Raw genomic sequence first — 26,712 nt, 5'->3', positions numbered from 1 at the left:
TTAATCCCATCTAGTTCAACAGTGGTGGTTTGCACTTGCTGCCAGATGGCAAATGCTCTAATTTCCATTGATGTTAGGGGAAAGTTGTGCAGGCTCAGAATGTAGGAGAAAAGGGCTACTGAGGCATGGACCAAGATGTAGTCTAGCAGGGTCTTTGAGAGGCTGTTCAAATCAAGAGGTGATCTTTTCAAAACATTAGGAAAGATAAACCAGCTGGACCGTCCTGCTAATTTATGATATTACATTTATCCCATGGACATATATATATTCTCTTTAAACTTCAGAAGTTGAAGAGTTGTAATATAGATACTTAAGATCATTTATGCACTATAGGGTCCTCAGCACACCTTGCTTCACAAAGGCCATGCAAAACATGAGAACATCATATTGTATCAGGAAGCCACATACACATAAACTCACAGTCATTCCCATTGATGTAAAAATTTAAACATCTACATAAATTAAAACATTTTCTTAAGAATGATTCTTAGGTGTTTTCCTAGGAAATAGCCAATAAGCCTGCAATAGGATGTCTATATTACATATACATTTCTAAAGACACCAAAACCATCTCACAGGTTATTGCTGAGTGGTAGCTGAAAGGGCACACTGCCTAATTACATTTGAAAGCTGCTGGTTAGACAAGTATTTAGGTAGTAAAGATATCTAAGGAGAGTGGGTGATTAGCTTTACAAATAGAGAATCATGTTGAGATCTGTATGAAATAAGACCCTGATACTCTCTTCCCTGCCCTAATGTCATTTATGTATTTGATGACCTGGTCCAGTATAGAATACCTATTTAAAGCATAGCCCGCTGGAGTCAGGTGAAAAGAAAAAAAAAATGCAGACTTTATAAGAATTTGGTTTTCTTTCCTAAGCAACAAAGAGTATCAAATACTATCATTGTATTGACCTTAACAATAAATATGCCAGTGTATTCATATATTGTTTGGATGTAATGAATAACCTACTACCCTGCTTTAAATAGATAAACAGGTAATGGTTTGGACTGTCTCCTATGGAAAGTCATAAGTTATACAAACACAGTCATAAAACAATATTTCAGGCTTTATTTTAATCAAGACTAACGTTAGGACATATACACTCCTTTGTCGAGACTGCTTCTCTCTGCAGGCAATTGCATTTTTACACTTGAAAGGAAAGGAACAGAAAGGATACTGAACTGTCTGAAGTTTTTTACATATATTTTTCTTTCAGACATATTCAGTACATGCAATCCACAGTGCTGCAAAACTAAAAGTTGTTGTATGTAAAGGCAGGACTGAATCAAAACCCATTTAATACATGCCAATAAATTGAAATCTGGAAAAATCTTAGCTCTAGATGGTCATGCCCATTTCTACAAACTGCTCATGTAATCCAGAATAGGATGTGGTCGTGAGTGTCCAGACTTGAGAGAGGTCAGTTTATTGCGTTGGCAAAGGACATGATCTATTTTGTGTCTGGATCAAACTCTGTTATACTTGTATCTACTTTTCAAACTAATATGTCAGCCTTTAGGGAGCAGAAGTTGGTGGTGCACATATTCTTGGTCATGTGGAGGCCTGCTTGAATCCTAATAAGGATTCCTTAGGATTATACTGTTTTTCCTCTTTGGCCACAAAAGCAGTGAAACTGCTGATTCCCTCCAAATCTGGCAACAGACAAGTGTGAGCCTAGAGGCAATAATTCAGGAATGCAAGGTGAGATTTTTGGATTTTTTTTTTCTTCACAGGAAAATTGAAAGGTGGGCAGAAATTATTTTACCTCAGAGGATTTGTATTCATGTTTCTGGGTTTGTCCTGAAACAACCAGCAACATCCAGGAAAAATAGGTGGGCACACTGTCAGTCATGCTGACTCACCCTGGGCTGGGCTGTTGTTTTCCACACTTCCCTCTATCAGTCTGTTTTACTGTGTCTTATATTTGGACTGCAAGCTGAGGCGGGGGGGAGTGGTGGTGGTGATGAGAAGGGAGATTGGAGAATCTGATCCGTGCTTGCACATTGCCCAGGATAAGGACAGTAGGGAACAGTATTAGGCCATCCAGGGGGCTACTGCAGCATTATCTCTACTGACACCATATGCAGGTGATTAAAATACAGAAAGATCCATGACTATGTGATGATGAGTCATTTTCCTTCCTCTTGATTTGAATGAGAATGCTACAACGAATCCAGGAAACTCTAAGCTTACAGACTTAAAATGCACAAAAGAGAAAGTTTGTTTTCATACAGCACAAAAATTAAATTATGAAACTCGTCGTCACGTCAAGTAAAGGTAGTTAAAAGTAAAAAGACAGTTAAGAACAGTTAAGAATTTATGGATGATAGGACCATTGGTGTCTATTAAGTTCAATGGGGCAGATGCAAGCCCAGGCTCCTGAAATTCTCAGATTATGTCAGCAAGAAGCTGTCCTGGAATACCTGAGAGAGGATTCTTTGCATAAACCCTGTCCTTCTTTCCTATGTATCCTTTACTCAGTACTGTTACAGAATCACAGAATCTGCTGAGTTGGAAGGGAGCCATCAGGATCATCAAGTCCAACTCCTGGCCCTATGCAGGATACCCCAAGGGTCACACCATGTACCTGGGAGTACTGTCCAAACGCTTCTTGAACTCAGACAGATTTGGTGTTGTGACCACTTCCCTGGGGAGCCTGTTCCAGTGCTCAATCACCCTCTGAGTGAAGAACCTTTTCCTGATATCTAACCTAAATCTCCTAACACAGCTTCATGCTATTTACTTTAGTCCTGTTATTGGTCATGAGAGTGAAGAAATGCAGATAGAACAGCAGTCCTAACAGACTAATGTTCAGACTTTAGCCTGAATCAATATCTACTCCTATATACTCAACTTCACATATTAAAATTTAACCAGATATAGCCAAGAAAGGGAATTGTGGTTTAAAAACTGGATTATTTGCCTATTAAAGTCATGGTCTTGATATTTTTTCATACTTATGATTATTGTACCATGAGTGTCACAGAATCACAGTATAGAAGAATAGTTGAGGTTGGAAAGGACCTCTGGAGGTCACCTTGATCAAGTCTCCTGCTGAAATAGGGCCACCCAGAGCCAGTTACCTGGACCATGTCCAGACAGCTTTTCAATATCTCCAAGGATGGAAACTCCACAACTTCTCTGTACACCCTGTGCCTATGCTTGGTCATTCTCACTGTGCAAAAGACCATATCCTGTTGTTTAAACATAAACTCCTGTCTTTCAGTCTGCCCACTGCCTTTGGCCCTGTCACTGGAAACCACCAATAAGGGCCTGACTCCATCTTCTTTATGTCCTTTCTTCAGATATTTGTACACATTGATAAGATCCCCCCTGAACCTTCCCTTCTCCAGGCTGGACAGTCCCAGCTCTCTCAGTGTTTCCTCACGAGAGATGCTCCACTACCTTAATAATTCTCATGCCATTTACTGCACTCTTCCCAGTAGCTCTATGTCTCTCTTTTACTGGGGATATTTGTTTCCTACTGGGGAGCCCAGAACTGGACACAGTGCTCCAGGGGTGGCCTTACCAGTGCTGAGTAGAGGAGAAGGTTCACCTCCCTCAACCTGTTGGAAATGCTTTGTCTAATGCAGCCCAGAATACCTGTAGCCACATCTGCAGCAAGGGGATATTGCTGGCTCTTGTGCAAAATCGTATAGATAATATCTAAGAGAGAACACATTGTCTTAGACATTCCAGTGGGTTTTTTCTTTCCATGTATGGCCAATAGTGTTTTGGCAATGATAATGTAAACATGTATACATAGTGCTGTGCTGTGCTAAGTCACCAGCTCAGCCACAGGATGCACGTAGAATGGTCAAATATTACCCAGCGGCATCATATTAGAGATACAGTGATCTGCTCTATCTTTACATATGTTTACTCCTTGGTTTCTGTGAGGAGACTGCCAGCAAGGCTGACAATTAGTGCCAATTGTGGTGGACTTTCGAAGTTTGCCAGTAATTTAATTGCTGGCTAACGGGTGCCACTTGGAAGTCTGGGAACTTTGTGGTCTCATAACTCTCCCTTTCGTCCCATTCTAGCCCTGCCATTTCACTGGGTTATTTCATCAAGGAAAGCAATTATAAAAGCTGATAGCAGTTTTCTCTAAATTGTTGGCAGGGAGCCAGCATTATGCTACGAAGGTGCGGTGCACTGCATCAAGTGGTTGCACTGAGTGATGCTCTGTAATGATGTGATGTGGCTATGTGATTAAATACTGGCTTCCTGCCGAAACATTCTCCCTGGGAAACAATTGTCACTGCACTTAGCATCTCTCCCCATTTCAGTGCAATGCACCCTGCTTTTACGAGAAGGGAAAGGCTTTTATTGCTAAGGGTGAAAACCTGATGTCTCTGACTGGTGCCTTCTTTAGCTAAATTCTTCCTGAGACCAAGGACATGAAGGTTTGGTCTCAGGAAGGTTTTGTCTTTCAGTCAGATATCATTAAAAATAGTGAAGAAAGCCTACAGGAGGGAAAACACAATTTATACTGTTGTCTGTCTAGTCCTTCCACTTGTTTTCCTCTCCCACCCTCCAGATTCTTTCTACCATCCTTAATCCAAAGCCTACTCCACACACTTTCTGCGACTGTTTTTTAGGACCTGCTTCCACATTTGCTAGGACTCAAAGGAACTGTTCAAATCAGCTCTAATACCTTGCAAAAACAGGGAGAAAGCCTATTTCTCTAAGACACCATGCTCCCCTTTCCACCTCTCCAATGACTACTCACTTTCAGACCATCCAGTCCTCTTCCAGTCTGGCTTTTGAACTATAGGAGATGCCTGTATTGGTGAGAAAGAAGATCAGTTTCTAGCAGACTTCATAAAAGACAAACCTCCTTCTGGGCAAAGATGAGACAATGCCAAAATAAAACTAGTGGTCACCTTCTTATCTTAAACTCCCTTGAAAATACTGGTAGAACAACAAATCTTCTTTGTGTTCATAAGAAACCCACATGCAAGTTAAATCCGAACCTCTGGTAATTCCCTAATTAATCCCTGTTGACCTGTTAGCTGTTAGGGACAAAGCAACTACTCTGGACTCCCAGGACTCTGTGGAAACACATCTCTTTTACTGAGTTAAAGAACTTGGGAGAGAGTGGGGTCTGAACTGGATAAGGAAAAGAGGGGGACACCTCTTTTATACAGCTAGCACCATCTAGTGACAGTTGACAAAGGGACCTCCAGTAGGCGAGAACACCTACCTTAGTGTCCATTTATGAAACTAAGAGAAATGCAAAACTTTATGAAAAAGAGAGGGTTTTTACCTGCCTGCACTGTCTTACCTGTATCAAAACAAGTTCCACATGCACAGCTTTATATATGTCTTCTGCAGACATAAGGTTTTGATCATATGCGATCAATGCAGTCTCTCCACAAACACACAGCTGCCACGTGCTTCCAATATTAGCAGGCAGGTCAAAATTGCAATGCACACTGCCCACATGTTGAGCAGTGCAATCAGTCCTGGAGGCACTGATAGGTATGTGTAAATGTACACTACAAAGATAAGATCTGAAACAGAGTCTTAAGAAAACCTCAGAGTCATGGATACCATGGCGTGCAAATGTACCATCAGTTGGACACAACTGTGTCCTTATAAGATACTGAACTCTCTTAGATCAGTTAAAAAGTACATTACACATGACTTCTGATTCTCAGTTAATAGTCTCTCTTTTATCAAGGGGCAATAGTGAAACATGATGGCACATAATCTATCATGATCATGTTACTAACTGTTGTCTTTGAAAATTATAGGTACAGTATACATTGAGTTAATATTGGCAAGTATTTTGTTTTCTCCTTGCAGTATTCTCTTGAATACACTTTACTAAACCTGCCTTGATATCAATAAACAGAGTTTTTTCATGCAATGAACGAGGTAACAATTTTGTAAGACTTCCTTCACAAATAAACTTGACTTTTTCTCTATGTTACAACTCTTCTGACCCTTTGTGTTAAATTTGAAAAATATCCTTATATCATCCTAGAATTCTATTCCTTCTCTCGTGCTACTTCAGGAATTAAAAGGCACAGTGTCCATACTTATTAAGAAATTTTGGAATATCATAGAGTTTCTGTCTTATGGCTAAATAAGAGAAATATATTACATTATTGTAAGTTTCACATTGACATTGTCTGAAAGAAAACTGCACAAACAACACATAGGTACATTGCATAAATTCATTTTCATTTCATCTTACTCTACTACCTTTCAAACAAATTCATTGCTTATGACAAAATAAATCTTGTCAAACAAAGGGATTTCCCACATCTTCAAAACAGATCAGATCCTTAGATAGAATTGGCTGGCATAATATGCCCCTTATGAGAATCTGACTTCGTGTTCCTAAATTTGAGAATAAAACATTCAGTATGAAGAGATTATCACTTTCTTCATGAGATTTTTTTTTCTTACATGTTCTAAATACACGATTCTCTGATTTTTTTAAAATATTCTCTTTTGAGGTCGTTGGACAGTTTTTATATGGAAAAGAATGTGACAAATTTATAACATCTGAATGTGACAATGCCTTAACACACTCCAGGGCATATATGCCCAGACCAGACCCAGAACTTTTAACATTAGCTTTACAGCCCACAGTCAGTCTGCTGACAGGTTATGATGCATGAGGGATTTAGCCCAAATCTCCCCAGTACACCTCACTTGAGAAAGGTGTTCACTCATTTCTAATGCAGACTTTTTTAACTTTGTTTAAACTTTGCTCGTTATCCTTTCTGTTAAATGTAATGTCCATCCAAACCAGGAACCTCAAGACACAAATGAACCAAAATAATCATTTATGAAAAAATAACATAATATGGATTGCTATAATTTTTTCTGTCTTAGAAAGACATTTGGAGAGAGGGAGTACCTTCATTTTTTCAACTTTACTGCATAATTGCAAGTTAGTGGCCTTGCCAAATTGAGAACTATAACTCAGCCTCTATCAGGACTTCACAAGTACATGCATGGATGATTCTGAAAGCAAAAAAATGGGAAGGTGAGCCTCCAGCTCTAATACTGTCTCATGTCGTGGTTGTTCCTTGTCATGCAACTGCATCACTCCCTGCATTGTGCATGAACAGGACTGTTGTTCCCTTTGTGGCAGAAAAATTACCCCTTGGTGCCAAGCATTTAAACCAGGTGTCAAATCAAAAAAAGAAAAGAAAATTATATCCTACTTGACACTAGACCAGAATAAATTCATTTGCTATTGATTTCCTTATTCAGAAGCTTGATCTTCCTTACTCATTTCTCATACACAAATGGGAACCAATATGCCTCTTCTGCATAAAAAAAAAGAAATTACAGTATTAATCAAAATCAGATAAATGAGGCAAAAAGCTCAACCCTGCCCTTGTGCCTAACTAATTATTTCGAACAGCTCTGGTCTGTTCACCTCTGTGCTGAGTTGGTAATGTATCCCCTTTTGGTCGATTCAAGATCTCTAGCAACACCTATGGGAGAGTCTTTAATTAATCCTCTGTTACTGTTGTAATTGCATTATCCTGAGGGAAAGCCTGACTAGCCAGGAATATTATTTTAAACGTATACTGTAAACAACATATGTCCTCAGGAGAGTTCAGTTAATACAACCATTTTGACCCTTTCACTGCTGGGTGCTTAACAGTTTATTTTCATAACCACTAAAAAGGATTTTTTCCTCCTCTTGTGGGGCTATTTCAACTTCATACTAAAAAAATATATAGTGCAATTACGCATCTACCCACCAAATAAAATAATTGTTTACAGACTGCTTAAAGTATTTCCTGCTAAATGAAGAAGGTATTGACATTTTGATCTGTTCCAGTCTACTGTCTCATGATGAAATAGAGCCCATTGTGAAAACAGATATCTCTAACAGTGGCATAACCTCTGTCTCTGCTGTACCTTCCATACATGTGGCAAAGTAGTATGATACAGCCCAGCAGAATCACCTTGCTCTCCTTATTTCTTTTACACATTTGACATAAAGACAGGATTACAAATCCTTTGGAGCAAGACAGCAGGAGCCTGGAGTGCCACCCTCAGACTCACAGTTCTTCCATGAATGTTATAAATTGTAATAAGTTAGTAAAATTTCCATGTCTGGGTCTAAATATTTTAATTTCTAAAAATATGAGAACTTTTTAAATATTCCAAAATTTCATTAAAATTATAAAGTAATTAATGTTGTGGCATTCTCCATGCTTTATTTCACAAGCTTTCTGTTGTCAAAAAAGAGACATACAATTTCTTTTTCTTTCTCAAGACAGAAATGGTCAGAGTATTGCCTGCTATTTCACCAGCACTCTAGGAGGCTGAGCAGTGCCAGAGATTCTCCTGTGGAAAGTGTTATGTAAGTGCAATGTACTTTTAGCAAGGACATGAATAAAAAAGATAAATAGGACTTTGAGGCTGTTTTTTTTATTAGATACCTTGACCATTTTTTATTTCCCTGATGTACAGATACCAGGTATGACAGGTGCAGTGTAATGAGATCAACATATTAGATTAAATGTAGACGATTAAGGAAAGGTCAGTCTCCCACACAATTTTTAAAGCCTTCACTTATTTTAGGAAATATCCAGTGATGTCTCTAGAGTATGGCTGCATTTACTTGCTTTCTGCTTTCAAGGAATTATATGACAGCCACAGCTGGTCACTGATTTGTGCACATTTCTCCTCCTAAGTATTTTTCTTTCTTGTTTGTGAGACAACCACCCTATAAACAACAGCTATCTTGTGCAACCAGTGCATTGGCTCAGTGAATACTCTTCTGCATTTTGAAATCCCAGCCTTTCCCAGGACCTCAAGATGTTCTTAACATACATATTCAAATGAATACTCAAGCATTCATGCTCTTCCCCTTCTCTTGCTCATTTTCTTTTTCTGAAGTGTGTCAATAATCTTTCCTGAAATTTCTTGAATGAATATTGTTTGCAGGAAAAACAAAATTAATTAAATCTTCTCAGTGGGCCAGTTTCAGAAATTAGACATTGATTGGATTGCATCCAGAAAAGTATGAGGAAAACATACAACTAGAGACAAACAAAACACAAGTGGTACAAACACATTACCTAGAATGGCCAGATTAAAGTCTCTTAGGCTCAACAGAGCTAAGTTGAGCCTTTCCTCATGACTCTCCCCCCACAGGTATTATCTTTCCAAGAAAAACAAGGCAAAAAGAAAACAACTTCAATGACTTGTAAAATGCCAGAAAGACACAGTATATCAGGGGAAAAAAAATTTGTAGTGAAATCATATCTTCCACAGTGTGAGAAAAAGATCATGACCACAGTTAAATCATACAGGATTAGGCCATAATGTATGAAAAACCTTTTTTCAAACAGAAATATTTTCTCTGGATTTAAGAGAAGGTTCAAGTGTAATTAATTTATAAAACGAAAAAGCAAACAGTACATTTCTTAAACCAACAATCCTGAGAAGATAGTATGTGTATCTCTATTCTGGAAAATTTATTAAGCATTAGGGAAGGGGGGAGAGAGAGACCAAATTGAATCTCTCTGTTCTTGCCAGTTTTTGCTGCTGTGGTGAATTATCACAAACTTCATAAATGTAAGTGAAATGGGACTCTTGAAGTCTCAGTCACTTTATTTCAACAGAATGTAACCATATTCCAATTTGCACTTGAATTAATGGGAGGCTACATAGCTTTGAAAGTCTTAAAGTGCATGTCACACCTATTATAACACATTTTATTAATCAGTGACTTACATTAAGAAAGACCATCCATCCCAGCTTTCTGCAACTCTTTCAGGGGAATAAAAAAAAAAAAAAAGAAGGAAAAAAAATCCAAAACAAACCAGCCTCATTTGTTACTTGCGTACAATAGCTCAACAATATCACAAACTGGTTCTGTTAAGCAGACACATTAGCAATGTGCTATGTCGAACATTTCAGCTTTACTTAAATCAACTTCACTAATAGTTAATGTTAGATATTTTAAGAACACTAAATGCTAGTCTTTTGATATCAAGGGCTTATTTTCTTCCACTCTTTCTCTCTACACATCATCCCTCATGTCCAAGTTCCATCAGAACAAATGCATCCTATCTCCCTTTGATGTTGTCAAATATTAGGATTGGATTTTGACAATGTTGATATAGTGCTGTTAGTCAATATTCAGAGGTATAACATGAAATGTTCAAGAAGCCCCTGATACGTAACAGGAAGACTAGTGATACACACTGTACCAATGGGAAAAGAAGAGAGATTTTTCACATACAATTCAGAGCAATCTAGGCATGATCACTTTGGGTGCCCTGTTGCTGGTATATTTTCATGAAGCAGAGAAACATAAACAGTTTCCTCCTGTTCTTTCCATCTGAATGCCTGGGAGAGCAGGATCATGCAATTGCTATGCACTTAATAGCAATAGTATTAATAACTTCTGTGAGCATATATTATCCATATTCATTATAACAAATATAGACTAGAGAAACTATAAATAGAAATTGCTGTTTTACTGGAGTGCAGTGGGAATATTGGATCTACATGACGAAAAGAGCAATATAAAAGGATTTGAATTGGCAATGAGTCCAAGTCTGGGAATGTTTATACACATGAGCTTTGTCTGATAATATTTACGTACAGGAGGCACAGCAGTTCACACAACTCTTTAGAAACTTTCGTGAGCCATTTGGCACTACTTTCAAATGAAAAATAAATAATGTCCTGTAACCTGGACTCTTTTTATAAGTTTCTCATTTTCTAAGACACGCCAGTATCATCCTTTTGGAAAAAATGCCTTTTTTTTTTTTTCACTTTTGCATACAACTGTCAGGTTAAATTCTACCCTCCTAAATACATGAATGGCAAGGACTCATAGGTGATAGTCTATGGCAAGTAGAGCTGGAAAAGATTCAGCAGCATGGAATGCCCCAGTTCTATCTATACATTCGAGTGCTTTGTCCACTTCAAGTTTAATTGAAGCAAGCAGACAGGCTCCTGTTTCACTTCCTTTGGGAGTTGAACAGACTTTTCTACCAAAAAAAGCTTTCTGATACTAATGCTAAACTTTCCTATCCTTAGGTTCATCTCTTCTCTCCCCACTTCCAAGTAGTATCAATAAACAAAATAACCTACAAAGATCCTGAACTGTCCAAACTGTAATTTATAGTACTTTTCCCAAGACGCGGTGCCCAACAGACAGACTATAAAGACCGACATAGATGCTTTTAATTTTGTTTACTATTCATTTGTTCTTTCTATGAGGCCTCACATAACATCTGTGGCTGACCTTGAATTAAATTACAGTCTCAGTCTGCTTATATTTCCCTGATACACCAAACAAGCATGAGAACACGGAGCATGGCATTTAGGCATCTTTGTCACCTCTACATACAGCCCCAACTGAACAATTTCTTCTTGCTTCTTGTGGAACATTGACAAGTTGTTCAAATCTCTTACATCAGACAAATGGACTTTATTATACAAGAGACCGCTTCATAAGTACAAACCTTTTGGGACGACAAAAAAACCCACTGAATTCTCCACTTTCCACCAAAGCTGCCAGCAATTTCCTGGGTTTGGCAGACTTACTAACAAAATTCTGTTAGTGAAGGCAGAAACTCTAAGCCCAGGTCCAGTTGCTGCCAGTCTACCACACACAGAAAACAGATCTCAACTTTCCACATCTGATCATTGTTTGAAGGGCCATTTAAAAGCTTACATTAAGGGGAATTTCTTTCTGTAATCAGAACATTTAATCCTACTGATATCCAACCCATTCTGGAAGAGGAATAAGTTTATGGCAAAGTCACTTCAAATTAAACTGTCGTGTTATTTCATTTTTTAGGTGAAGAACGAGGGCCTGATCCTAAAAGACATCCATCATCCTCAGAACGGAGGACTTAAAACACATTGCTGAAAATACTTAGCACCTTCCAGGTTAGAGCCCTTAATGCTATTAAAAATGTTTTCACTTGCCACACATTCAGGAATATGTGTGCTTTAACCAGTCTTAGACTTTCCAGGAAAATATTCAGTACAGATTTACAGTGACTTATAATGAATAAATTACCCTATTCAGCTTACATTGCAAAACTGCTGTCAGTGAGTGAGGTTAGAGATGGAGATTATGTAAAGACAGATCTCTAAACAGTTTCCCATCCAGAACCCTCACCTTTAACAGTGTTGTTTGAGTGGCCAGATAGTTCTGATAGGCTCATAGATATCACTGGATTATTCTATAAAGTCATGAATATCAGAAGACAAGAAGGGAATATTAATTTCCAAGAAGAAATATAAAAATAATTTAGAGAGAAAAGGTCCTTATTTTTTTCTACGGAAAACCAGCCATTTGGTTTGATTTTTTTTCCCTGAGGGAAGATACAATATACACATTTCCTTTAAGAAAAAGTTATCTTTTGCTTCCAGGAATGTTCTCTTTATGTAGAGGTCAGGGAACATGGCTGTTGGTCTAGACCTATCCCACAGGTTTATTGACAACTCATGGTTTTTCCCTCTGAAGAAGGCATGCTAAATTTTGTTCCTTGTTCGTGGCACAACACAGGAGGCATGTATCTGCCCCCATACTTGATGCACTGCTATTGATTACACTCTGTGTAGATAAAAGCTGTGATGTGATTCAGCTGTGCCACTAACTGGGTTTAAAATCATTGTAGTATCATAAGCTACACAGCACCTAAAAAGATTGATAGCTAAAGATGGAAGAGGACAGAAAGAGTTCCAGAATTAAAAATAAATCCTGAGCCTTCTCTGGCAACACGAAACTTGAGTGAAACAGGCTAAAGAGACATACAGTGTCTGGAGGAAGAGAATGGCCTGGAATAAAGAGGCAAGATAAATATTTATAATATCATGAAAAATCTAATTTTAAGGGATTTGAGTTAGTACCTTAACAAATCTGCCAAGGTTATTTTTTTTTCCCTAAATTAAAAAATGTGTTGCTGCATTAAAAATGTGTTGCGACAGAGGGGTAGGTAGCTTTCCAAACGTGTGTAAAAGTGTAAGCAACAAATAGGAGGAGTTTGAATATAAAAGATGAGTGCATTAACTAAGCATCTCCCAAACTGTTGTGTTTTGTGGGGAGTTTGTTATTGTTGTTGTTTTTATGGATAAAAGAAAAAGACAAGTTCAGATCGTTTAAGGACCAGTAAATGAGGTCCTCAAGAAATCTTGTCAACTATTTGGCTGAAGGGTCACAAATGTTTAGTTCATTTGGGCTCAGGGTTTGAAGAAGGATTTTTTTTTTTTTTTGCAGTCTTTCTAATATGTTGGATTTTTTTTCTGGATCATCTGTGTCCAAAACTGTAAAATAAAACCCACTTTTCTTCTTTTTACCCATCTGAAACACACACAGACAAATGAAAATGGAAAATAAAGATTGAGATACATATAAAATCTTAAGATTTATACTTTGTAAAATACTTCTATCTAAATGCAGATTTCTGGAAAAACATCCTAGAAAATTTACATGCAGCATGCAAATCCATGGAGAACTTCCAGTCAGAGTTTTTTTTAAATAGAGTGAGGCTTGCATTTTGTTTTGATTTGAGTATGTATGAGATCTGAGATCTGTCCTCTTCTCTAGTTATCCGTGGCTCAAGTTCACTGTAGCCCACCGTAGCCAACTTGTATGTTGGCTTAAATAGAAATTAGTCCCATTCTTAACACGGTGATGAATTTTTTTCCAAACTTACTACCACATCCAAAAGCAGACATAACAGTAACAGAAAAAAAAATAGTAAAATAACCAGCAAAACTTGTACTTATCAGAACTACCTTGGCTTCAAAGCACTTAGACCGAGTTCAGAAATAGTCCCAGCTCACTTGGTTATTTAGTATTAGTGGTGCAGGATTCTATTTCAGCATAAGAATCTGGAGGAGCAACACCAGAACACCTGGCAATTTGTGAAACCACTGGACTTCCCCATGTGCTCATTTCTATATTAATACCCACAGTGTCTTTCCTGCTGGTACCTCTTACAGGTTACTGCAACCAACAATCACTCCTTGGTGTCTTTTGTCAGCATGACTTATGTTCCCAAACTTTTCTTGCCTTTCTATTCCTCAGGTCTCATTCAAGGTAATGTTTAGTGGTCTGGGCACCATCATGGCACTGGAGTTTCCTGGATTCTATTTGGTTTGACAGGTGTGATCTATTTGCTAGCTTTAGTTATTTTGTAGAATGACATAAAGATCTGCAACAAGTTGTGGGCATGTTGACCTAGCGGTCCACGCTAATGAGCCACTACATTTTTTCATGTATAAAGACCTCTCATCTGCAAATCAGGACAGTAACATTCTAGTATTCACACCCCAACTGGCCTCCTCAAACAGATGCAACAAAAAATTGAGGGACAATGAATATGCTGAAATACTTATGCTGAAGGACTGAACCATTTTTAAAGCTATCTCAAAATCTTTTTGAAACTTGGTGTAAACAATATTGTAAACAGTTTTTAAGTAAGTTATCTCACTGTGTTAGAAAATGTCTGATGTACATAGGCCAAGCAAAAGCAACTTCGCTTAGAAATACTGATGGGCTGGGGTAGAATATACTGTTAAGTTAGGGAAATCAAATCCAAATTGTAGATAAAAAGGTTTTGATTTATAATAAAGTTTGGATAATGGTCTGAAAAATCCTTGTGAAATTGATAAATGTTGGCTCCCTCACGGTGCCTGTAATCATTAGAACTTTCTCTGATCATGCTATCAGCTCCTGCTGGTGTCCCTGAAAGCCTTAATATCTTCACAAATCATAAGTGTAAGTAAGATACACAGAAGAACTGGGTCGGCCAGTAATGACTCTGAAACACACTGAGTGTTCAAACAAAAAAAAAGAAAAAAGAAAAAATAAAGATACTATATGAAAGAAACTTTATCTTAAATAGTTGAAACTTTCAAGTCCAAATTCAAAAAAGCACTTAAGCATGACTTCACTATGGCATAAACATATGCTTACATAATTTTATTCAACATACGTTTAGAGTAGAGTACAATATTCTCCTTCAAACATCTCAAATAAGAACAACAATTTTATTAATTTCCTTTTTTTCTCCCCTACTTCCTTAATTAACGGTTCTGTGACTCTGCAACCAGTACAGCTTGTGGGACTGCAGCGATATAATAAGAAATCCATGCCCAATTGGACACGATCGCTTGACAATTTTGCTTTGAGTGTGAAAGTGTTCATACAGCTCTACCATCTAACACCACTGACACTCGCTTATTCTATCTCACACTGCAGCTGTTTGCATGCTGTTTCTTCTCAGCTTCACTGCTGTTCTCTACTTTCTGACTAGCAAGCTGGTGTTGGACCCAACTGCCACTTGAATGCTTTTCTCTTCCCTCTGCTTGCAACAAAGACAGAAAAACCTAGCAACTTGCTTCCAGTCTCAGATTTAGCATACAAATCTGAAAAATCCCAGCCTGATTCTATCAGTTACTAAATGAAAAAGATGAAGTGAGGTTCACCCCTGGCACCTTGTGCAACTGCTTCTGAAGGGAGCATCGTGCTGTAACTGAGAGCACTGTTTGTCCCTCACTGTTTAATAAATGTGTCTGCTCTGATACAAGCTCCAAGGGTCTGGCTCTCTTTATGGTTTTATTGATAGACTAATATCCCAAATGGACAGATAGACAGAATGACCACCCTGAAAATGGAATACTTTCTTTTCACAGCACTATGGGCATGAAACTGCTGTATAATTCCGTGTGAGAGAGAGAGTGATCATTACTTCAATATTTGCAGTAGAGAATCCACTACCTGTACAGTTTATACCTATTCTGCTTCTGAAAACTGAGAATCAGAAAAACACATTTTATTTCCCTTTTGGACCTTCTGCAGTGTGTACAAGAAGTTATTTTTTAAATGACACTCACCAACTGTTGTCTTAATATTTCCACCTCCACTCCATTTCTGCACAATACACGCACATGTACACACGTACACACACTCTGCAGCCCTTGGAATCCACAGTGAGATTTGATTTTACTTACAGAGGATACTCTGCCATGACTGTCACCAAAGTTATATAATTGGAAGGAAACAATAAAATGACAGATTGCTTGTTCTAAATAATTGGATAGACAGGGTAGCAAACAGTGGGTTATGAAAAATATTCCTCAAAGGATGTCAAACTTCAATAACTCACATAACAAAAAGACACTGATATCTGTCCTCCTGTCACAATGGAATATATCTAAGATCGAGTTATAATTTTCTACATCAATTTTTAAATTTTTTTTAAGAAATGGGAAGTGAAAAGCTTGAGGACCATTGCTAAACTTCTATTAAAAAAAATGACACCAAAATGCTCAACAGTATGTTTAGGGTAAAAAGTTTCTAACCTTTAAAGTATGGAAAATGTCAAGCTCAATACTATTAATTAGTTTTCAGTCAGCAGAGTGCACAGAGACCCTGACTGAAATCACAACTCTGGTTCAAGAGGTTCTATCCACATGTTTTGCAAAAGACAGTCCTTTCTTACAGGAGATTTTATCTTATAGGCTGTTATGGGGCCAAAGAAAAACAAGTGGTTTAGTCCACTCAATTGAGTTGACAAAAGAGCTTAGAATAAAATCCAGTGTTCTAGCTTCTTTATCAACTAAACTGCACTCAACAGCTGTCACTGCTTACTTTGTTTATTTCTGTATATTCTAAAAACTAGGGCTGGTACAATATCCACCTGCATAAAAGCCAACATGATTGAAAGGACTAAAGTATTTCCATCACCCAGTTTTGCTGTTTGCATTTTAGAAAGAAGCCCCAGGTTTTCATCTTCACTGACATCTTTCCAAGAACTGTGGAAGAATCTGGAAGCAAACATCACACTCATAAGTTGATCTACATGGTCTACATTGTTATTTGTGGTAACACAACCAACTGTCCAGTTACTGCCAGCCCTTCCAGGTCCTGGAGACATCCATCTTCCTCAGGTGGAAGCTTTTTCCCTTAGTGATTGTTCTATCATAGCTCAGCAGTTGTTCCCACACATATAATACATAAAACAAGAGTCACTCCACTGAAGTTCATAGTCAGAGTAAGAAAATGTGCAATCTGAATTACAATTTAATCTGCAACTTCTGTGTGATTTTACCTGAATCACAAATCCATGGGAATATATGCAAATACTTCCACTGACATCAGTACTATCCAGAGCAGTTCATACTCCACTCTCTGTGTAACACTTCTCACCAATACAAGATTACTTATTCACCAGAAAAACATATTATTTTAGTACATCAGTAAGTTCTAGTGTTGTTTCAAGAATATAACTATTCTTCTGTTGAAAACAGTATGTGTGCCAGGCCTTAAGACCCTGTTCCTATCTATACTTTTCCATTAATATTTTCTGTAACTGTAAAGTGTCTTAAATTACATTAATTTCTGTGGTAAATAAGCACTGGAAGTGTAGGGTGTTTCTCTGTCATCTCTCTTTCCCACACACTTACTTCTTGAGTGAATCTAACTTGAGTTGAAACTCTGATATGACAAAAGATTATGCATAGTGTTTCCTGTAAACAGCTGCTTCATATACATTTTTTTATATATATTGTTTCACTTTGTGTTGTGCTGTGTGATTGTCTCTAAAAATGTGCATACTGGTTTAGTTTTATTTACAGTACTGCATCTTCTTAATTGAACAGAATATGATGGAAAGTATCTTAAGTGCTGAGAAAAATTATAAAACACTGGTTTTCAATGTAGGTCTCAGTCCACAAATGAATCTGCAGTAGGGTTGCAGGTTGTCTAGAGAAGAGGTGGGAGCAGAACTCTCAAGACTAAATCAGATCACATTAGAAGGCTGTAAGACTGAAAAAAAAATAAGGCAAATTAATAATAATTCACAAACCAGTGAAAATAAACTTTTATTATGCCAACTCTTACACAAAACCTAGAATCATACAATATCTCAATTTGGAAGCTACCCATAGGGATCATAGAGTTCAAGTCCTTGCAGGACTACCTGACACTAACCCCTATGATTAAGATGACCAGAGAACCGCATTTGGATGACTATAGATTGTCATAATTTTCCTCCTGGATTTAAAAGCAATGAATCTCAGAGCCCTAGTCTATCTGTTATTTGCTGTTTGGGGATACTAATAAAGGATTTCATTAAGGAAAAGAAACAATTTTATTGAATCCTGCTATTTATAATGTAGGCTATCATCACTGCAAAGCAACCTTCAGAACAGGACTGGTCTGGGACCAAGAAGAAAAAAGAAAGAAAGAATGAGAGAACATGTCTCTAGGCAGAAGATAAAGCTTGAACAGTCTGAACATGTTTAAAATGCTGCTGTGTAGTTGCATGAATGATATAAGGTGGTGGTCCGTATGAATTGCTCATCCCTCTACAAACGAAGTGCAGTTGCTGCCAAGATATCATGGTAGTTTGTGTTAACTGCCAACCATAGTTGTCTCCAATAGGTTACAAAAAAACATTCATGTTTAAGATATATTAATGGCACTGCGTTATCTCATAATAAAGTACTTGCAAATACGTGTCATTGCTGAACACCCACATGGCACCCTATTCTAGGGCATATGGTACTGTATGCTTTTACTAGGCAGCGAGTGGACTAATTAGACTGTGCCTTAAATAGGTATTTAGTTTTAAAGGGCTTCATGGTATTTAAGTATACATTTAGTTTAATGAACAGAAGATGCATTTTCCTAACTGGGTTCCAGACTAGTAATTCATATTTCTGACCGTATATTTTGGTAAGCATCTCAGAAAAATGAGGTGTTCATTTTTAGAAACAATTATCATCCTGACCTTGATGATTAAGTATGATAATTAAAAGACGTTGTGAGTAATATGTTTTATATCATAAACATTCCTTTCTGATTTACTTACTGAAAAAAATGCCATTTTAGAAAAGGAATGAGTATTTTTTTAACATGATTAGCAAGCCATCTGTTGACATTTCAGTACGGTCTCTTATGAAAGTCCCTAGCTTACTGCTTCAGTTTTAACATAGGAAGAACCCAAAATAGTAATACCTTTTGCAGTTAAATCAGAATAAGGTGATTTAGAAAGGGCAGATTTGAAAGAATAATAAAATACACAGTTCATCGAGCTCTGCAAAACTTTCTTAATGAAGCCTGAAGGCAAGGGGAATTCACCCCATTTGGATTTTTTTTCTGTTTTTCTTGTTGAAAACTGGTCCAGATTCCACAAAAGATTAGCTGATGCTGGCAGACTTTTCAACTAACCTCACCAGAATTTCAAGTCTCTGTTAAGATTCAAAATTTCAACCTGGGTAATACTTGGGTGAAACCCATACAAGTGTAGGGTTTACCTTCCTAAAGAAAAAACCTGCATGGCTGAGTAGATACATTATATATTTCTGTTTTTAGTATGCACTATACTTAAAGATAGACAAGGATGCTTGAACAAAAAGGTGCTTTATGCTTCTCTTTGAAAGTAGAACAAGCTATCTCACATTCAATCTGTGCTGAAAGTTTCCTCCTGAAACACATGATAACCAGGTAGCAATTCACAGCCTCAGCACACACAGACTTCTCCCTAAACACATGCTGAAGATGAATGAAAAAAGGCTGAAGTTAGCACACACTTACCTCTCTCATAATTACACACCAGTACCCTCCCACTGAAATTAATAGCAAATTCCTCAAGCCTGATTCACCACCATGGGAGTCCACTTATGGAACTGTGGACTGTCCATATCAAATTCCTGTCAAAGACAGAAGACTTAGCTGAGTTTTGCTTTGAGACTTGGGGTTTATTTGGACCAGCAACTCCAAAGGCATATCAATCAGAAGAATTATATTATGTGTATATTATGTCCCACATGCTACCCATGTTTGCACAATCCCAACAAGCACAGTTTAATAGGTCCAGCACTTGGCATTAGGGGATAAACTTGAGGACATCTGTCAGAACTGACAAACCTTCTGAAATAATCCAAGTCTTGGACCAGGAAAAACTGACCTGTTTCACACTTGCAGAATCAAAGATTTTCTAAGGACTCACAAGATGAAAGCAAACATGGGAGCAAAATCCACTTTCATAGTTTTCAAGCCTGTCTCTGAAACTGCCCTGATTCTCATTTAACTTTAAACAAACACCTTTTTTTCTTTTTTTTTTTTAGACAGTGCACTGAGAAAACCTACTTCCATTTCTGAAGTATTCAGTAGGCTAAATATGTTTCTCAGCACCCATTCTCATTTCCTGATATAGTTTATATACAATTTCTCTTCTCCCACCTGTTCTCAATCTCCCCTCCCTTCTCCTGTTTCCTATTTAAAGGAAGTCATGCAGGAAGGGAAAGGCAGTAACCAGCTAGCTCACAACTGGCAAAGGAAAACAAAAAGAGGAACTGGCAGTATGTTTTTATTTATTTACTTGTCCTAATTTTTCTGATAAGCATCAGTTAAGCAGAGTTTTAGAAAGATGCTGTTGACTTCCCTGCTGTCTGTGAGACTTTTGCAGATAGAGAATAGCTCCAGGGCTACTCTAATCTCTCCAAGCCACCCAATTAGCATTCGACCCATTGTGAGAAGCCCGTGCATTGAATTTTCAGTCACCTGGGCCTGGCGGACATCTGTGGATGATGAATGTTTGCTTGTTCTCACGATACAGGGGTCCTGAACAAGTGGACAGCATATGTACCATAATTTCCAGGCTAAACACTGCAGCTCTTTGCTAATTATTAAAGATGCAGAAGCCTCTTTCTCTCTCCCCCCTGTCGCTCTCTGTCTCTCTCACTTTCTTTATGTCTTTGTTCTGAGCAGCAGCTTCAGCAATGGCAGAACGGCAGTTTAGACGCCACAGTGTCTTGCTTGATTGAAGTGGGTTGAGTACAATATCCTTTCGTTCTGTTATATTTACAAACCAGAACAGCTGAACTCTACATCAAAGAGCAGCCAAAACATTTCTTCTGTCACTTCACAGGCACTGTATCTCACCAATGTCTACTTGTATAAAGTAAGCAATTAAGATTGCATTGAACTCCTCTAAAATACTGATATACCTACTTTGGGCTTCAGCCTGTCTTAGATCCAGTCTTCCTAATCAATTCTGTGGTTTCTGCTTGTGTTTTGCTTTATATATATGCATATAGACATATAGATATATATAGGTATCTTTATATAGATATGTATATATATATATTAGATAGATAGATGGATTTATATATATATTAAAGTAATTAAGTTTGATTTATTTCTGGTCACTTTTGTAATTGAATGTACCTGGATAGAATGGGATTTAAGAAAATATTAGACAGACTGGGGCAAAAGGATGAAGGGACTTTGACCCAATGCATCATTTCAGTCATATCCCACTTTTAATCTTTTCTTCTGTGCTCTTACAAGAAAGGAAATATATCCTAAAATATAAAATGAGGTAGACATTAAGGGCTCATTTACAATCCCCAGTGCACAACCAACAAAAAACAAACTTGCCCTTCTTCCCATGTGTGGTTTACTTACACCGTGACAGCTTGCAGGATGGCAGTGGGGAGTGAGATCAGTCACTGCCTTGGAGGAATGGGGAAAGGGCAGGCAGTGGAAGAGCTCTGGGTCCACCCCCCTCTCCCCAACCACTGTTCTGGTCCTAAACCAAGAGAGAGGCAAAGGAGCATTAATCTGGTTGCCACACTTCAGCTCCCTGCTGTGATCAGACTGCTGCGTTCACTCCGATCTGGCTTCCATGAGAGCTGTGCAACTTCTGCCCAGTCGCAACCTCATGGAATGGCAGCACCCACAGTGACACCTGGGGACAGGAATAACACTGGCATCAAACCTCCCTGGAGCATGGCAGGGATTTGCCAGTGACTGCTGCTGACCTTGCTCAGTTTTTAAGTCAGCTTATTGCTTAAACCTTTGCAACCAGCAGGCCCCTGTCTTAGCATGTTCCATATGTACACCAATGTTTCAAAATTAGAAGACTCTAAAGAGTGAATTCCACTGAACTCCTTTTAATGTGGTCTTTTGGCTGCGGTCAGAAGTAATGCACTCTATTTAGAAAATGTTTTAAATGCTTTCCATGTTCATTATGAAATAACAATGTCCTCTGATTAAAAAGCCATATCAAAGCTGAAGGGGTGGGTAACACAGCTTTCTCCAAATAATGTTTCAATTAGATTTGAAATGCTATCAATAAGAGAAAAGAAATGACCCATGCACAGAGATTTTCCTCTCTGCCTGATCCCTTGCTGAGCCTGTGCAGACATACTCTCCTGAGAGAAACTCTCTCCTCTCAGAGGGGTCTGTGTGTGTGAGTGTGAATGGGGCTGTGGGTGAGGAGGGAGAGGTTAAACGGCACAGCAGCTTAGCCAGACACTGAGCTCCTTTGAGGTATTTAGATGGCTGACCTTCTCTACTTAACTGAGTTTTTTAAACCTTTTGGGCATTGCACAGCACATTTTATTGTTAAAACAATAACTTTCTAAAGGAAGTGTTACAGAGCTCTTCTTTGTATCAGTGAAAAAATGTTAGTAGTTGGCTTCAAACCAGCAGGGGCGGTGCAGGCGACTGCGGGCACAATTACCACTGCTCCTGCAAAAACACAGTGACCATCCCTTACCTTACACTGACCTGCACAAACAATGCATCAATCAGAGAGCAGATCCGACTATGTACTTACTTGTCTGGCTCTCATTGCTGCACGGCTCTGATCATCGCAGTAGTATGAAACCTTTCCTAATCCACCTACTGTCCCTCCTCTTTTCTCATTCATTTTGACAGTGATAACTGCTTGAGCCTTTCCTGTCATCATTTGCCCTTGACTCTTTGGAAGAGTTTGGAGATCTTTCAAAGGCTTGGCCTGTTGTCAGCATCAGACTGTGGCAAGGAAATGGATGGTAACAACATATAGAAAGGTCTGTGCTGTAGAACCTGCTCTACAATTAATTCATCTACTCTGCCTGAAAATTAACAATACTGAAACTTTCTAGGAGCATAAACATTTCTGAAAACACACATGATATTGAAAGGACTTTAAAAACATCTCTAGGACCTAATCATCAAGCAATGAATTCTGTCTGTTCAGAAATTATTACAGCTTATTAAAATATTTTCCTTTGTGGTGTATCATACAATCCTGTAAGTCCACCTTTGTTTAGAGCCTTTGCTTCCTTTTTTTTTAAGATGACATTGCAGGTTATTGCTGTTTGATGCAGTTGGAGTTGGCGTTTTAAAATATTCATTTCAGATCAGAAGTGATGTATTTGCTTGAGACGTGAGTGGTTTATAACTGCCAGCATTGACTTTAAATTTAATGACACAAAGAATGTCACGTACATGTGACACAGTCATCATTCCCTTCATTGTAATGCAACTTTGTGGCACAGACGACATCATTTGTATGCAAGTTTCCATGCAAATAATGTCATTTGAATCCTTTTAACAGGAGATAATGACACAAAATTCCAGGAGAACAGGGAACAGGCCATGAAATAAGGACTTTCAAGTGACAAATGGCAAGTTACCTTCCTTATTTACATTTCTCTAATTTTTCTCCTTTTTCTTCTTGCTCGAGGCCAGTTGTACCCAAAGGAATGGTCAGGAGGGGAATTAGAGCTACAAACACCTTCATGTCCCCACTAATACATAGTCTGGATAGAGGGGCACTCCCAGTGGGCTGCACTCAAAAGTTGCCCTGATAGTTTTATTCCATTCAAGGTTTAAAAGAAAATAAAAAAGGAAATAAGCAAACCCCAAAACTTTTCACCTTTCACAAAGGAAATGTCACTACTTTTTACCAATACAAGCACACACCCATGATCTCAGCCCACCTGGAAGAGGCAATAAGTATCTCAACATGGGTCTAGTCCTCCCTCTTTGTCTTGCCTTTATCTCATCCTTCACAGCACAGCCAGATTGTTGGAAGTCCTCTAACATCTCATCCCCATACTATGCCATGACGTTTCCTACAAACTGAGGGCCTGATGCCCACACTGGCGCTGTTTTGTCCTACCATAACCCTGCTGTGGGGAACTGAAGTCTTGGCTCCTCCAGACAGGTCCTTCCTGCTTGCCTTGCAAGGCCACCTGCAGCCCCATTAATCTGAGGAGGTCAGGTATCGATAAATAATGGCAATTTTGTGGACTCCTCAGCCCAACATCGAGAAGCAGAGCTCTCTGTGCCTTCATGCTTAGGATTGATGTACAGACAGTGCCTTGCTTTTGGATAGACTGCCTTAAGTTAGTACTTGTTATTGATTCAAGCATATATATTTCGAAGTGAAGTGCATCATTAACTGAATAAAAAAGTAACACATAAAAGTACAGCTTTTTTTTTCTTTCCTTTGTAATTTTACCAGCTTTAAGCACAGTGGTTTGTAGCTAATACTAGTGAACAGAAGCACTATTTTGGGATTTTTCTCCACCTCCCTTCCTCTTTAATGTATGCACACATATTTTTCTATCTTTAGTGATCTTCCTTAGTGATCTTTTGAGCAGAAGGCTGGCTATGTTGCTTCTCTTCACTCTGCATCCTGAGATGGGGTTTGACACAAGGAATCAAACCATTGATCTATCATGCCCCTCACGGTATTTTCAGGGGGGCTTGATGTGTCACTGCCTGCAACAGAAGATGAGTCTGTTCCTTTTGTCCAGCAACTGCATGTTTAAACATCCCTCTCCTCTATAATTACTTACATTGTCCATAAGGACCCACACTGGGGGCTTGACATGGCATGTGTCAGTATCCAATTTGCATAGCTTTCTTACACAAAAAGTAGGTTTCCCTATGGAAAGTGAAGGGGTCAGAGGATTGCATGGGAAAGGCCGTTATTCATGAAAACCTATTTATCTGTTATTTCATGTCTTTCACAGTTTCAGGATCCAAAACTTTAAACATAGTGATAAACAGCTTTTGGGGTAAAAAGATGAGAGTCAGCACTGTCTCTTCACAGGATGAGAGAAAAGCGGTACAAGCATATTCCCAAACTTGAAGCTATTTTGGTTATTTACCCATTGTTATTTTTACAGAATTTTTCACATCTCAGCAGGAATCATCCCATGTTATCTGTGCTGTTTGGAAGATTACCTGTACAGCACTCACTATGTTCATGGGTAACTGGTTCTCTCTCCTGCTCACATGGCACTGCCTGCATGTGGGAAGTGGTGGCCCATGCAGTGCCACTGCTCAAGTATCTGTAACTTCCAAGGCATCAAGCACCCCTTGGAAATACTGTGCCAAGCATGACAGACCAGTGTTTGCTTCCTTGTGCCAAGTCCCATCTCAGGATGTAGAGTGTAGAACAGGCAATACCACCCTGTTGGGGTGGGAATGGCTGCAGCACACTGCAGTTGGGGTGTTGGAAGCTTCCAGTGTTTTCACTAGATGTACTAAGGGGAAATGTGATGTGCCCAGTGCTGGGCAGAAGGGAAAGGAGGAACAACCTGATCTTGTTGCATTAAACTGCTTCTAAGCCATGTAGCACAGTTGGCTTGCAACGTGTCCCAAACACTAAATATCCAATGTGGAAACCCAGCAAGATTGCCATGGATCCCTTTGGTCTATTAATTTAGATTTTCTTCCTGTGGAGGTCATGGATAGATATAATGAAGAGCTAAGGTTGCAATTTTAAAATATCCCAGGCACACCAAGACCCCATAAGCACAATCAGCTTTAAATTGGAAGCGTATGAAATGCACAGATTTCAAGGCAGCACAGTGTATTTCCAATTTTAGCTTGTAGCACTGGGGCAAGTGCTATAAATTTTGAAATCTGTGTAACCTGTGACTCACATCCATTTTTGTTGTGCAGAAAACAGCACAGAGCAGCTCATATGCACCAAACTACGGTAGCGTGTGGCAAGCTGATCCTTAACCTTCAAGTCTAGGACCTTCCCCAGCTGCTGCCTATGCCAGCCTGTATGGATAGGTTTCTCACCAAAATGCAATTAAAAGTGCCCTTTTTGAGCTCCATATGAAAGAGAGATATATGCTGCCTCTCAATTTTTTCCAGACTTCAGGGTCAGACAGTGACCAGACACGCAAATAACAGTCAAATTATACAGGAAGTTGTCAAAAGGGTCCTAGCATAGGCAGAAAGGACTTTTGACCTTCCTGGGTGTCAAAGGTCTGGTTCAAGTTTCTTTATAGTAATCTGTAGCTATGGCAATGAAAACAGACCCTTTGAGTGAATCGGTTTGTAGATTTTGCTTTGAAAGTTTCTTTGACTTTCATATTTGAATTGAATTTTAATTAAAAAAATTGCTTAAAGCTATAACCCAAGAAAGACTTTATTTACAATAGAAAAAGAACTGAGGCTGACAGCTGTAAGGGTGGGCTCAGGAAAAAAAAAAAAAGGAAGAAACAAGGACAAAGGAAAAGCACAATGATGCCTCCCCATACCAAAATTAGACTGAGGTTTCTTTTTTCTCTGCCTCTTCCCCCCTTTCTCCCTCTCCCCAACCACTTAGGGAAGAGGTTACCTGCCTTACACTTTCATAGACCCTAAAAATATTTTCAGAGATGTAAGTAGCCTGTGAGAAAATCAGTAGGATGTGCTGACAATGCCTTCAAAGTCAGAGAGAAAAAAAGAAGGCTAAAGGCAAAATAAAATGGTTTGCAAAGAGCAAAAAAAAGGGCTTTTTTTCTTCTCCTTCATGGCCACTTGTCATAATCAGAACCATCTTTATTTTGTTGTTGTTGTAGTAGTAGTCATTTCTTGCAGATTCATTAATGCAAGCATAGGAGAAGATTAAAAGAGTTTAGATTATGACACAACTATCGATATTGGTGCCTGA

The sequence above is a fragment of the Manacus vitellinus genome, unplaced genomic scaffold (assembly GCF_001715985.3).
Source record: "Manacus vitellinus isolate BGI_N305 unplaced genomic scaffold, ASM171598v3 scaffold_6_pilon, whole genome shotgun sequence".
Lineage (NCBI taxonomy): Eukaryota > Metazoa > Chordata > Aves > Passeriformes > Pipridae > Manacus > Manacus vitellinus.
The sequence above is the reverse complement of the archived record's forward strand: the minus strand, read 5'-3'. Positions refer to the sequence as shown.